A 12,268-nucleotide genomic window follows, 5' to 3' on the forward strand; every position below is an offset into this window, starting at 1 on the left:
CAGGAAGGGGCCAAGATTTTATGACAAAGATACCAAAAGCAATTACAACAAAAGCAAAAATCGACAAATCGGATCTAAGTAAACTTAAGAGCTTCTGCACCACAAAAGAAACTATCAACAGAATAAACAGACAACCTACAGAATGGGAGGAAATATTTGCAAACTATGCATCTCACAAAGGCCTGATATCCAGTATTTATAAGAAACAGACAAGTTTACAAAAGAAAAATAAATGACCCTATTAAAAAGTGGGCAAAGGACATGAACAGACACTTTGCCAAAGAAGACATACATGCAGCCAACAAGCATATGAAAAAAGTTCAATATCACTGATCATTAGAGAAATGAAAATGAAAACTGCAATGAGATACCATCTCACACCAGTCAGAATGGCTAACATTAAAAGGTCAAAAAGGCCAGGCATAGTGGTTCACACCTGTAGTCCCAGCACTTTGGGAGGCCGAGGTGGGTGGATCACAAGGTCAGGATATGGAGACCATCCTGGCTAACACAGTGAAACCATGTCTCTACTAAAAATACAAAAAATTAGCCAGGCATGGTGGTAGGCACCTGTAGTCCCAGCTACTCGGGAGGCTGAGACAGGAGAATGGCGTGAACCCGGGAGGTTGAGCTTGCAGTGAGCCGAGATTGCGCCACTGCACTCCAGCCTGGGCGACAGAGTGAGACTCCATCTCAAAAAAAAAAAAAAAAAAAAAAAAAGGGTCAAAAAATAAGAGATGCTAGTGAGGTTGTGGAGAAAAGGGAACCCTTATACACTATTGGTAAGAGTGTAAATTAGTTCAACCACTGTGGAAAGCAGCACGGCGATTTCTCAAAGAGCTAAAAGCACAACTACCGTTCGACCCCATTACTGTGTATATACCCAGAGGAATATAAACTATTTCTACCATAAAGACACATGCACACAGATGTTCATTGCAGCACTATTCACAATAGCAAAGACATGAAATCAACCTAAATGCCCATTAATGAAACAGATAAAAAAATGTGATACATATATACCATGGAATAGTATGCAACCATAAAAAGAATGAAATCATGTCTTTTGCAGGAACATGGGTACAGCTGGAGGCTATTATCCTTAGCAAACTAACACAGGAACAGAAATCCAAATACTGTATATTCTTACTTATAAGTGGGAGATAAAAGTGGGAGATAAAAGTGGGAGACCTCATGAACACAAAGAAGGGAACAACAGACACTGGGGTCTACTTGAGGGTGGAGGGTGGGAGGAGGGAGAGGAGCAGAAAAGATAACTATTGGGTACCGGGCTTAATACCTAGGTGATGAAATAATCTGTACAACAAGTCCCTGTTACATGAGTTTACCTATGTAACAAAACTTCACATGTTTAGCCCCAAATCAAAAATAAAAGTTAAAAAAGGCTCATTTCTTTGAAATAAATAAATCGCTACCCTAAATTAAAACAAAACAAAACAAAAAAAAAACAGAAAATAAAAAACATTGCTATAAGTTTTAGCTAGATATTCTAGCCTGCTGAAAGCTCCAGGCCCACGGTCTGTTCTCTTGGCTAAACAGAAAGATTAGTAAATGTCATGGCGGGTGGAGACGTGGTCTTTGACTTACTGAAGCTTTGAAGCAAACTGCAAGTGAGGTAACTTTCTCACAAGGTGATTCAACATTGCTACTACACCCACAATCATCTCCTGACTGCGAAAGCCCCACTGCATTTTGGGAAAAGCTGTATATGCTGTGCTGCCTCCTGCAGAAAGCCCATGAAGTGCACCATGGTGGCCGAGCTGCAGGGAAGGCCTAGCTGCCCAGACACCAGGGACATTTCTTATGCACCACCATATCCCAAAGTACTAGGTAGAAAGAATTGTTTGGAATGAGGTCACACAATCAAAGATAAAACCATTTTAAAAAACAATTCATTAAAGAGACCTGAAAAAAAAGCCCAATTGTGCAATCCTTTCAGTTGGTACAGTTTTCATTTCTGAATTCTATTTATTGATATTAAGAAGTGTCCCTCCTTGATGCTGTCAGTTTTATAATAACATGATGTTACACCTGCAATGTGATTGGGGAAACCAACAGATTTTAAGTCACCATAAACACATTAAAATTTAATTTTAAAACTCTTGAAACTACAGATAAAACCCAGGATAACACAGACTGGTGGCCTAGGAGGCTCCTCTGCCAGTCACACACTCCTGGGCCCAAGGAATGCTAAATTACCTTAGTTTCTCTGTGCTCATTGCTAGCAAAAATTTTGATAACAAAGGATTGGCTTTTACTTAAAAAAGCAGTGTGAAAAACAAAAGCAAACACAAAATAGTGCGAGATCCCTCAGATCAAGCTTTAGTGACAGAAGGAAGCAGATAAAACAATTATCTGAATAATTTATCGTAAAACATTCAGTGCATTGTTCCATGACCTCAGTAACTTCACTATGTTCATTTGTGAGGCCTAGAACAGAGACTGTTTTTCTAGAAAGAGGGCTCTAGGTTTTAGTGATTTCTAGAATAAAATGCTCTAGGTAATGAGGACCCATTTTTTTCCCTTGGGAAAAAAAGCTTTAATATTAGAGTCTAAAAATAAAAAGCCAGAAGCCCTCTTCAACTTCCCCAGGAGGAGTTGGGGCTTTCTCCTGGATGTTCTCCTGACATTCTTTCATATCTCTGTTATATGTGGCATACAGGGTAAAAATTCCATGTAACATGGCAGACATTTGTATGAACCCATGACCTCCTGTTTAAAGAAACCATGTCTTTTTCATCCTTAAATGCCCAGCACTTGTCACACTGCCAAACAGGAGTAGGGTTCAAAAATGTATATTAAAGGAAGAGATGGTTAAATAACTACAATAGGTTTTAAAAATCCGTATTCATTGTAGAGACATGATAGAATGGAGATAAACAAAACATCACCTGTCATCCAATCACCTCAAAATAAACTTTAACATCCTAATGTACATCCTAAAGACTTTCCTACTAGTATATACAGGCAGTCCTTGCTTTGTACAGTAGTAGAGGATGACAAAAATAACAACAGTGTAAGCTGAAATTGCAAAGTGATCTGTTTTAGTCCATTCAGGCTGCTATAATGAAATACAAAAATGGTGATTTACAATCAACAGAAATTTATTTATCATAGTTCTGGAGGCTGGGAAGTTCAAGATCAAGACACTGGCAGATCAAGGCATCGTGTAAGGGCCTACTTTCTGGTTCAAAAGTGGCTCCTTCTACCTGTATCCTCCCATGGCAGGAGAGATGACCAAGCTTCCTGGGGTATCTTTTATAAGGGCACTATTCCCATTCAAGAGAGCTCTGCCTTCATGACCTAGTCACCTCTCAAAGACCCTACGTCCTAACATCATCACCTTACAGATTAGAATTTCAATGTATGAATTTAGGGGGAACACAAACATTTGGACCATAGTATTATCTTAATAATCAATGAAGAATATTATAATTGTTCTGTGACCTCCAAAAGATTTTTTCAAAGCATTGAAATCTCTGTTATTGTTGGCTATACTTATACAGGGAAATGAAATAAATAGTAAAACTAATACTTATTCAGTACACTGTAATTTAAAACATTAGAAACACTGAGAAGTTTTTTTAAATAAAAACTTATGAAGAGTACTTTGAACAGTGCTTGCCTCCTTTTCTTTGTCTTATAACTTATAAATTTCCTTGTCTTATAACTCTTAAATGGAATGAGCATTTTTTCCAGGCTTTGGTGACTCATCACACCCTTTTCTAAGTTTGGATCAGTTTCTAGCATTTTATCCTTTGCATTTTCAGTGTGAAATATCTGAGAGTTCCTTTACTGTGAAGTTATTTTTTGTGGACATGTTCCCTGGTAAGTCTTCATCTTTTTCATTACGACCACTTCCCTCATTTATGTTGTTAGGTTGTCCACCTTCACTAAGTTCCTCTGGCTGCACATCCAGGATAGCAGCAGTGCCAACATTCCCAGGATCAGTAGTCTCTCCTAGAACTCTATATAAAATTCACATCTGACTTCCAGCATTATCAGTTTTTGTTTCTTTGCTGTACTTTTATCTTACTTGGGCAATTCCCTCTTTCAAGTACCTAATTTTACACACAGGTTTATCAGTAGGAGACAACGAAGCAACACAACTGCACACCTGCATGAACAGAATCACACACATGTGCAGGAACTAATCTGAAAGACTTGGAAATAAGTGATGTGATTGGTCTTGACCATGATGTGCATCTGTTATTTACATAGTGATTTGGGGGCTGAAAAGCTAGCAGCACAATAGCTTTGTATCTGCAAACTATAGCAGCTAGTTTGCATTTTATTTTTCACAGAATATACTATAGTAACTGAAATTTGAACTGTGTTGTTGGGGAACTGGTATTTTACTAAACCATGGTAATGGAGAATTTGAGCATTTAAAAACCATGCAAAGTGATTGACTACAATAAAAACTATTTACTACATAAATTCACATCTATGCATTTAAGTATTGTAATATGCTGTCATATATATCTTTCAATAATTTGCTTTTCTCATTTTACAAAATTTCATGACTGTCTTTGCATACCAGTAAATCTATACCTATGGTATCCTTTAAAATAGGCCATGCAGTATTCCACTGAATAAATATAAATAGAATTATTGTAGTGATTTAAGTGATACAATATATACAATGCTCTTAGAATTGGGCCTGTCACATAGCAAGGGCTAAATAAATGTTAATTAATATTATTTATGAGCATAATTTAGTTGATTTCCTATTGATAGATACTTCGATGGTTCCTAAGTTTTAGCACAACATTATAATAAATTTCCTTGTACAAAGATCACTGTATGCTTGTAATTTTTTATTTAAGAGATTAGCATAATCAAGGTTATTCATACTCAAAGCAAAGTTCTTAGATCATAACTTCTCTTAAATAGGGGAATATAGAAGCTCCAGCCAGTCTGTGTTGGAAGGAAAGGTGTAAGAACAAACTCTGAGTTTCTGAGTTGAGATACTGTGGGCAAAACAGCCTGGTGGAGCTATCCAACAGGCATAAAAAAATACCCATCTTGAGTTTGTAAGAGATGTAGAGGCTTGGTGGTTATCAGTGCAGAGGTGGGAATTAATATCTTTGAGTGTATGAGATCTACCAGGGGAGAGTCAATGGGAAGAGACTAAAGGATAAAACCCTAGGCAAAGTCAATACTAAAAAATGATGAACACTGAAAATAATAACAACAAAACAACTAACATTCATTGAGTACTTGCTTATGAGCCAGGTAGTCTGTCAAGCACTTTGCACACATGACTTCAATTAATCTCCAAATAACCATCTTTATGAGGAAAGCACTATTACTGTTGCTTTGTTACAGATTAGAAAACTGAGGTTTACAAAAGTTAAATAACTTGCCCATGGCTACTTCACTAAAACATGGTGCAGGCAGGGCTTTCATATATACGTTATGATTCCAGGATCCATAATCTTAGCCTTTTGTATTTGTTGTCATTATTGTGTAACAAACTACCCCTAAACCAACAGGCTTAAAACAATTCATTATCTCATGACTTCTGTGTGTCAGGATTCCAGGCATGGCTTGGAGTGATTCTGTTTCAAGGTCTCATTGAATTGTATGAAATCAAGTATATGCAGTGAATGAAATTATACGCAAGTGTTAGTTAAGGCTGCAGTCTCACTTGAAGGCTTGACAGAGCTGAGTTGTTATAGGCCTTTGTTGTAGATCTCAATCCTTTGAAACCAAACAGGCGTCTCCACAGAGTTGCCTCATGACGCATGAACTGGCTTCCTTAAAGTGAGTGATCCTACAGAGCAAGAGTGAGCAAGTGCCCAAGACGGAAGTCACAGTCTTTTCTGTAACCTAATATTGGAAGTAATTTCCCATTATTTCTGCTGTATTCTCTTCATTAGAATCAAGCCAATAAGCCTAGCCCATACTCAAGGGGAGAGGAACATATGAGGCATGACTACCAGGACAGCCTCACTAGGAGACATTTGGGAGCACCAACCACTACACTCTGAGAGGCATCATAGTAGGCTAACCAGAAGGACTCAGGAATGTTGCAGTGGCTACTTGTACTTCAGTGAGCAATACTCTAGAATTTAGATTATCGTTTTAGTTCTTGGTTCTGCTATGAGGAGAAAGGTTAACCTGGAAAGTATAGTAAGAGACACTCACATAACTAATCACTGAGGATTGAAAAAACTTTGAAATTTTCTGAAAATCGAGGATAAGCTTAATGGAAGCCTGCAAATGTGAGAGAAGATGTACGATAACTTGCAGCTCTTCAATTTAAAAGACAGCAAATCAGGGTGGCCTTAAACTGCAACATACAGGATTTTACAGAAGGATAAGGTTTTGATGGGAATTGCTAAGAAAAGAATAGGAGGTCACTGTAATTTGCACACATTCTCATGAGTCTGAGTAGCGTGAGGATGGCCTTTCTGAACTTGAGGGATTAGAACAAATGTCATAGGTTTCTTCTAGATGAAAGTTCTGACAAAAATTAAACAGTACTTTATAAACATTTGCAAGAAGACAGCCAAATCTTCTATATAAGGTCAACTCAATCTCCCTGAAAGTTAGCTTCTGTCACCTCAAGAATTTTGGTATGATTTACTGTCATTTGTTTGCAAGTAAGCCAGTTTTTATTTTCCTCCTTCTTCTTGTTGAGAATCAGAGATGATTTGAACTGTTTTTCTATCAGTGGAGCCAGAGCAGTTGATCCTAGATATATCCAGATGGTTTCCATTGCTTAGGCTGATTTCTGTTAAACTGTTTAATGTTGTTAATAATCCTTTTAATATATTTAAATTGGTGTGGAGAGTAGAGGGGGGCAGAGCTGATAAGAGATTGGAAGTCACAGCTCCTGCAGGATTTCTGTTGATTTGTTAAAATTCAACTGTAGTCTCTAATACTTGTTCCAGTTTTGCTGAACTCACAATCACCTCTTCCTTTAAGCTGTGGCTCTCAACTGCAATGGTTCATTTAATAGGGACATTCAGGGAACATGGACCTCACTGCTCTGGAAGTGTAGGTTTTAATATGAGATGCATGTTTTAGAAAAATAAATTTAACTATAGCCGACTCAGTAGAGGAAAAGGCAAACTGTGGAGGAAAAAATATTTTTTTATTTTTTTATTTTTTATTTTATTTTATTTTTTTAAAATTTATTATTATTATTATACTGTAAGTTCTAGGGTACATGTGCATAACGTGCAGGTTTATTACATATGTATACTTGTGCCATGTTGCTGTGCTGCACCCATCAACTCGTCAGCACCCATCAACTCGTCATTTACATCAGGTATAACTCCCAATGCAATCCCTCCCCCCACCCCCTCCCCATGATAGGCCCCGGTGTGTGATGTTCCCCTTCCCGAGTCCAAGTGATCTCATTGTTCAGTTCCCACCTATGAGTGAGAACATGCGGTGTTTGGTTTTCTGTTCTTGTGATAGTTTGCTAAGAATGATGTTTTCCAGCTGCATCCATGTCCCTACAAAGGACACAAACTCATCCTTTTTTATGGCTGCATAGTATTCCATGGTGTATATGTGCCACATTTTCTTAATCCAGTCTGTCACTGATGGACATTTGGGTTGATTCCAAGTCTTTGCTATTGTGAATAGTGCCGCAATAAACATACGTGTGCATGTGTCTTTATAGCAGCATGATTTATAATCCTTTGGGTATATACCCAGTAATAGGATGGCTGGGTCATATGGTACATCTAGTTCTAGATCCTTGAGGAATCGCCATACTGTTTTCCATAATGGTTGAACTAGTTTACAATCCGATCAACAGTGTAAAGGTGTTCCTATTTCTCCATGTCCTCTCCAGCACCTGTTGTTTCATGACTTTTTAATGATTGCCATTCTAACTAGTGTGAGATGGTATCTCATTGTGGTTTTGATTTGCATTTCTCTGATGGCCAGTGATGATGAGCATTTTTTCATGTGTCTGTTGGCTATATGCATGTCTTCTTTTGAGAAATATCTGTTCATATCCTTTGCCCACTTTTTGATGGGGTTGTTTGTTTTTTCTTGTAAATTTGTTGGAGTTCTTTGTAGGTTCTGGATATTAGCCCTTTGTCAGATGAGTAGTTTGCAAAAATTTTCTCCCATTCTGTAGGTTGCCTGTTCACGCTGATGGTAGTTTCTTTTGCTGTGCAGAAGCTCTTTAGTTTAATGAGATCCAATTTGTCAGTTTTGGCTTTTGCTGCCATTGCTTTTGGTGTTTTAGACATGAAGTCTTTGCCCATGCCTATGTCCTGAATGGTACTACCTAGGTTTTCTTCTAGGGTTTTTATAGTATTAGGTCTAATATTTAAGTCTCTAATCCATCTTGAATTAATTTTCGTATAAGGAGTAAGGAAAGGATCCAGTTTCAGCTTTCTACTTATGGCTAGCCAATTTTCCCAGCACCATTTATTAAATAGGGAATCCTTTCCCCATTTCTTGTTTCTCTCAGGTTTGTCAAAGATCAGATGGCTGTAGATGTGTGGTATTATTTCTGAGGACTCTGTTCTGTTCCATTGGTCTATATCTCTGTTTTGGTACCAGTACCATGCTGTTTTGGTTACTGTAGCCTTGTAGTATAGTTTGAAGTCAGGTAGCGTGATGCCTCCAGCTTTGTTCTTTTGACTTAGGATTGTCTTGGCAATGCGGGCTCTTTTTTGGTTCCATATGAACTTTAAAGCAGTTTTTTCCAATTCTGTGAAGAAACTCATTGGTAGCTTGATGGGGATGGCATTGAATCTATAAATTACCTTGGGCAGTATGGCCATTTTCACGATATTGATTCTTCCTATCCATGAGCATGGGATGTTCTTCCATTTGTTTGTGTCCTCTTTTATTTCACTGAGCAGTGGTTTGTAGTTCTCCTTGAAGAGGTCCTTTACATCCCTTGTAAGTTGGATTCCTAGGTATTTTATTCTCTTTGAAGCAATTGTGAATGGAAGTTCATTCATGATTTGGCTCTCTGTTTGTCTGTTACTGGTGTATAAGAATGCTTGTGATTTTTGCACATTAATTTTGTATCCTGAGACTTTGCTGAAGTTGCTTATCAGCTTAAGGAGATTTTGGGCTCAGACAATGGGGTTTTCTACATATACAATCATGTCATCTTCAAAGAGGGACAATTTGACTTCTTCTTTTCCTAACTCAATACCCTTGATTTCTTTCTCTTGCCTGATTGCCCTAGCCAGAACTTCCAGCACTATGTTGAATAGGAGTGGTGAGAGAGGGCATCCCTGTCTTGTGCCAGTTTTCAAAGGGAATTTTTCCAGTTTTTGCCCATTCAGTATGATATTGGCTGTGGGTTTGTCATAAATAGCTCTTATTATTTTGAGGTATGTTCCATCAATACTGAATTTATTGAGCGTTTTTAGCATGAAGGGTTGTTGAATTTTGTCAAAAGCCTTTTCTGCATCTATTGAGATAATCATGTGGTTCTTGTCTTTGGTTCTGTTTATATGCTGGATTATGTTTATTGATTTGCGAATGTTGAACCAGCTTTGCATCCCAGGGATGAAGCCCACTTGATCATGGTGGATAAGCTTTTTGATATGCTGCTGAATCCGGTTTGCCAGTATTTTATTGAGGATTTTTGCATTGATGTTCATCAGGGATATTGGTCTAAAATTCTCTTTTTTTGTTGTGTCTCTGCCAGGCTTTGGTATCAGGATGATGTTGGCCTCATAAAATGAGTTAGGGAGGATTCCCTCTTTTTCTATTGATTGGAATAGTTTCAGAAGGAATGGTACCAACTCCTCCTTGTACCGCTGGTAGAATTCAGCTGTGAATCCATCTGGTCCTGGACTTTTTTTGGTTGGTAGGCTATTAATTATTGCCTCAATTTCAGAGCCTGCTATTGGTCTATTCAGGGATTCAACTTCTTCCTGGTTTAGTCTTGGAAGAGTGTACGTGTCCAGGAAATTATCCATTTCTTCTAGATTTTCTAGTTTATTTGTGTAGAGGTGTTTATAGTATTCTCTGATGGTACTTTGTATTTCTGTGGGGTCGGTGGTGATATCCCGTTTATCAATTTTATTGCGTCTATTTGATTCTTCTCTCTTTTCTTCTTTATTAGTCTTGCTAGCGGTCTGTCAATTTTGTTGATCTTTTCAAAAAACCAACTCCTGGATTCATTGATTTTTTGGAGGTTTTTTTGTGTCTCTATCTCCTTCAGTTCTGCTCTGATCTTAGTTATTTCTTGCCTTCTGCTAGCTTTTGAATGTGTTTGCTCTTGCTTCTCTAGTTCTTTTAATTGTGATGTTAGTGTGTCAATTTTAGATCTTTCCAGCTTTCTCTTGTGGGCATTTAGTGCTATAAATTCCCTCTACACACTGCTTTAAATGTGTCCCAGAGATTCTGGTATGTTGTATCTTTGTTCTCATTGGTTTCAAAGAACATCTTTATTTCTGCCTTCCTTTCGTTATGTACCCAGTAGTCATTCAGGAGCAGGTTGTTCAGTTTCCATGTAGTTGAGCGGTTTTGATTGGAGGAAAAAATATTATCAAGATTGTCTTTCACACTCAATGAATTCCAGGCCTGTCAATTTTCATTCATAAATATCTAATATCTGTGCACTCCAACCCATCTCACAAGGCATGGCCCTAGCTTCCTCCTCAACTGACCAACAAAGGCCTCCTGGGTGGCTACTCACTTTGCTTTCAACTTTACCCCTATAAAGATAATGAACCAGTGTGAGAGGCCAGGAGTTTGAGAGCAGCCTGGACAACATAGCAAGACCTCCATACCTACAAAAAAAGTTAAAAATTGCTGGGTGCAGGGTTATGCACTTGTAGTCTCAGCTACTTGGGATGCAGAGAAGGGAGGATTACTTGAGCCTGGGAGGTCGAGGCTGTGGTGAGCTTTATCACACCACTGGACTCCAGCCTGGGCGACAGAGCAAGAGGCTGCCTCTATAAAAAATAATAATGCATAAAAATAATTGACATGATAATTAAGAAGTATTGCTTGCTTTTGGGTTAGGCACAGTGCTAAATGCTTTCCATGATCTAATTTACCCTTCACAATAGCATAAGGTAAGTTTTATTCCTGTCTCCATTTTAAAGATGAGCAAGTTAAAGCTCAGAGAGTTTAAGCAACTTGCCCAAATCATAGGCAAGTTCTATCCTTCCCATTCAACTAGAATGTGAATGCAAACCATGTCATTTTGCTGATTAAAACCCCTATTGTCTTGTTGGAACAAACAAAATGAAGCAAAATTTCCTTAGCGAGGCATTTAAATAGTAATGATCACAGTCAAAAATTGAGTACTTTCTATGTGCTCAGGGTTTCAGCTATGTGCTTACAAGTCCTTACCACAATGCTACAAGATATATGTGCTTTTCACTATGGTAGATGAAAAAAAATGGGGTCTCAGAGGAAATTTCCATGGTCAAAAAGTTATTATTAATTGACAGAGATGGGATTCCAATGGAGTATGTTTGACCCCAGTCCTGCATTTTTCTTTAGGCTACTCTGCCTTTCCTATAGCCTGACCTCTGACAATCTATGTGAGTTCACATTCCCTCATTCCTTTTTCTCCCTTTGTTCTACTCCTATACTCAAGTAATTCTGGAACACAGGCCATTTCAGAAAGATTCTCTTCCTTATACCTTATATTTACCTTTTATTCTTGTTTACTTAGCAAGTTTCTACATATCATCTCATGTTTAGTTCTAACACGCTTTTTCTTATGAACCTTTGTTTGATCTTCCTCCGTCCATCCTCTCCTTGCTAGAAGATACCTGCTTTATTTTCAATGGTACTTTGTAAATAGTTGTAGGGAGATAGCCACCTGACTTTATTATGAATGTTTATTTATAATAGACAGTGAGGAATAATATATTGATTCATTTTGTTCAACTAATTATTCTGAATGCCTACTGATGTGTCTTAAATTTATCTCTGTTTTCCAAGCTCTTAGCACAGGGCTTGACACTTAAATGTTTTAAAAAATGGTCATATGAATAAATGACTAAATAAATGGAGGCTTCACTCTGTATAACATGAGGGGGCTGAATCAACAGCAGTCATTTCTGAATCAGATGATACAGCTCCTGAAATATGGTTTGCCATGATTCACTTTCCTTCTCCATTCATAGACAGGGTCTCCTTGATTTAAATATCATTTTTTAAAAGACGTATAAAATAGCTGATAAACCTTTCTACCTCCTGAAAGTTGCAAATAAAAAGGAAACTTTTGCTAGGTCATTCCAACAAAGTGATACTTCAAATCCTGGGTTCTCTCTTTCTGTCTCAC

At 37.8% G+C, this 12,268-nt stretch overlaps 1 protein-coding gene across 5 annotated transcripts in view; it reads right to left on the reverse strand.

The window, feature by feature from the left end:
- Nucleotides 1-12,268, reverse strand: part of CYP7B1 (cytochrome P450 family 7 subfamily B member 1) — a 202,262-nt gene that overhangs the window by 58,483 nt on the left and 131,511 nt on the right. The window lies entirely within an intron of this gene.

This window comes from Macaca fascicularis, chromosome 8 (assembly GCF_037993035.2).
Source record: "Macaca fascicularis isolate 582-1 chromosome 8, T2T-MFA8v1.1".
In the NCBI taxonomy this organism is placed as follows: Eukaryota; Metazoa; Chordata; class Mammalia; order Primates; family Cercopithecidae; genus Macaca; species Macaca fascicularis.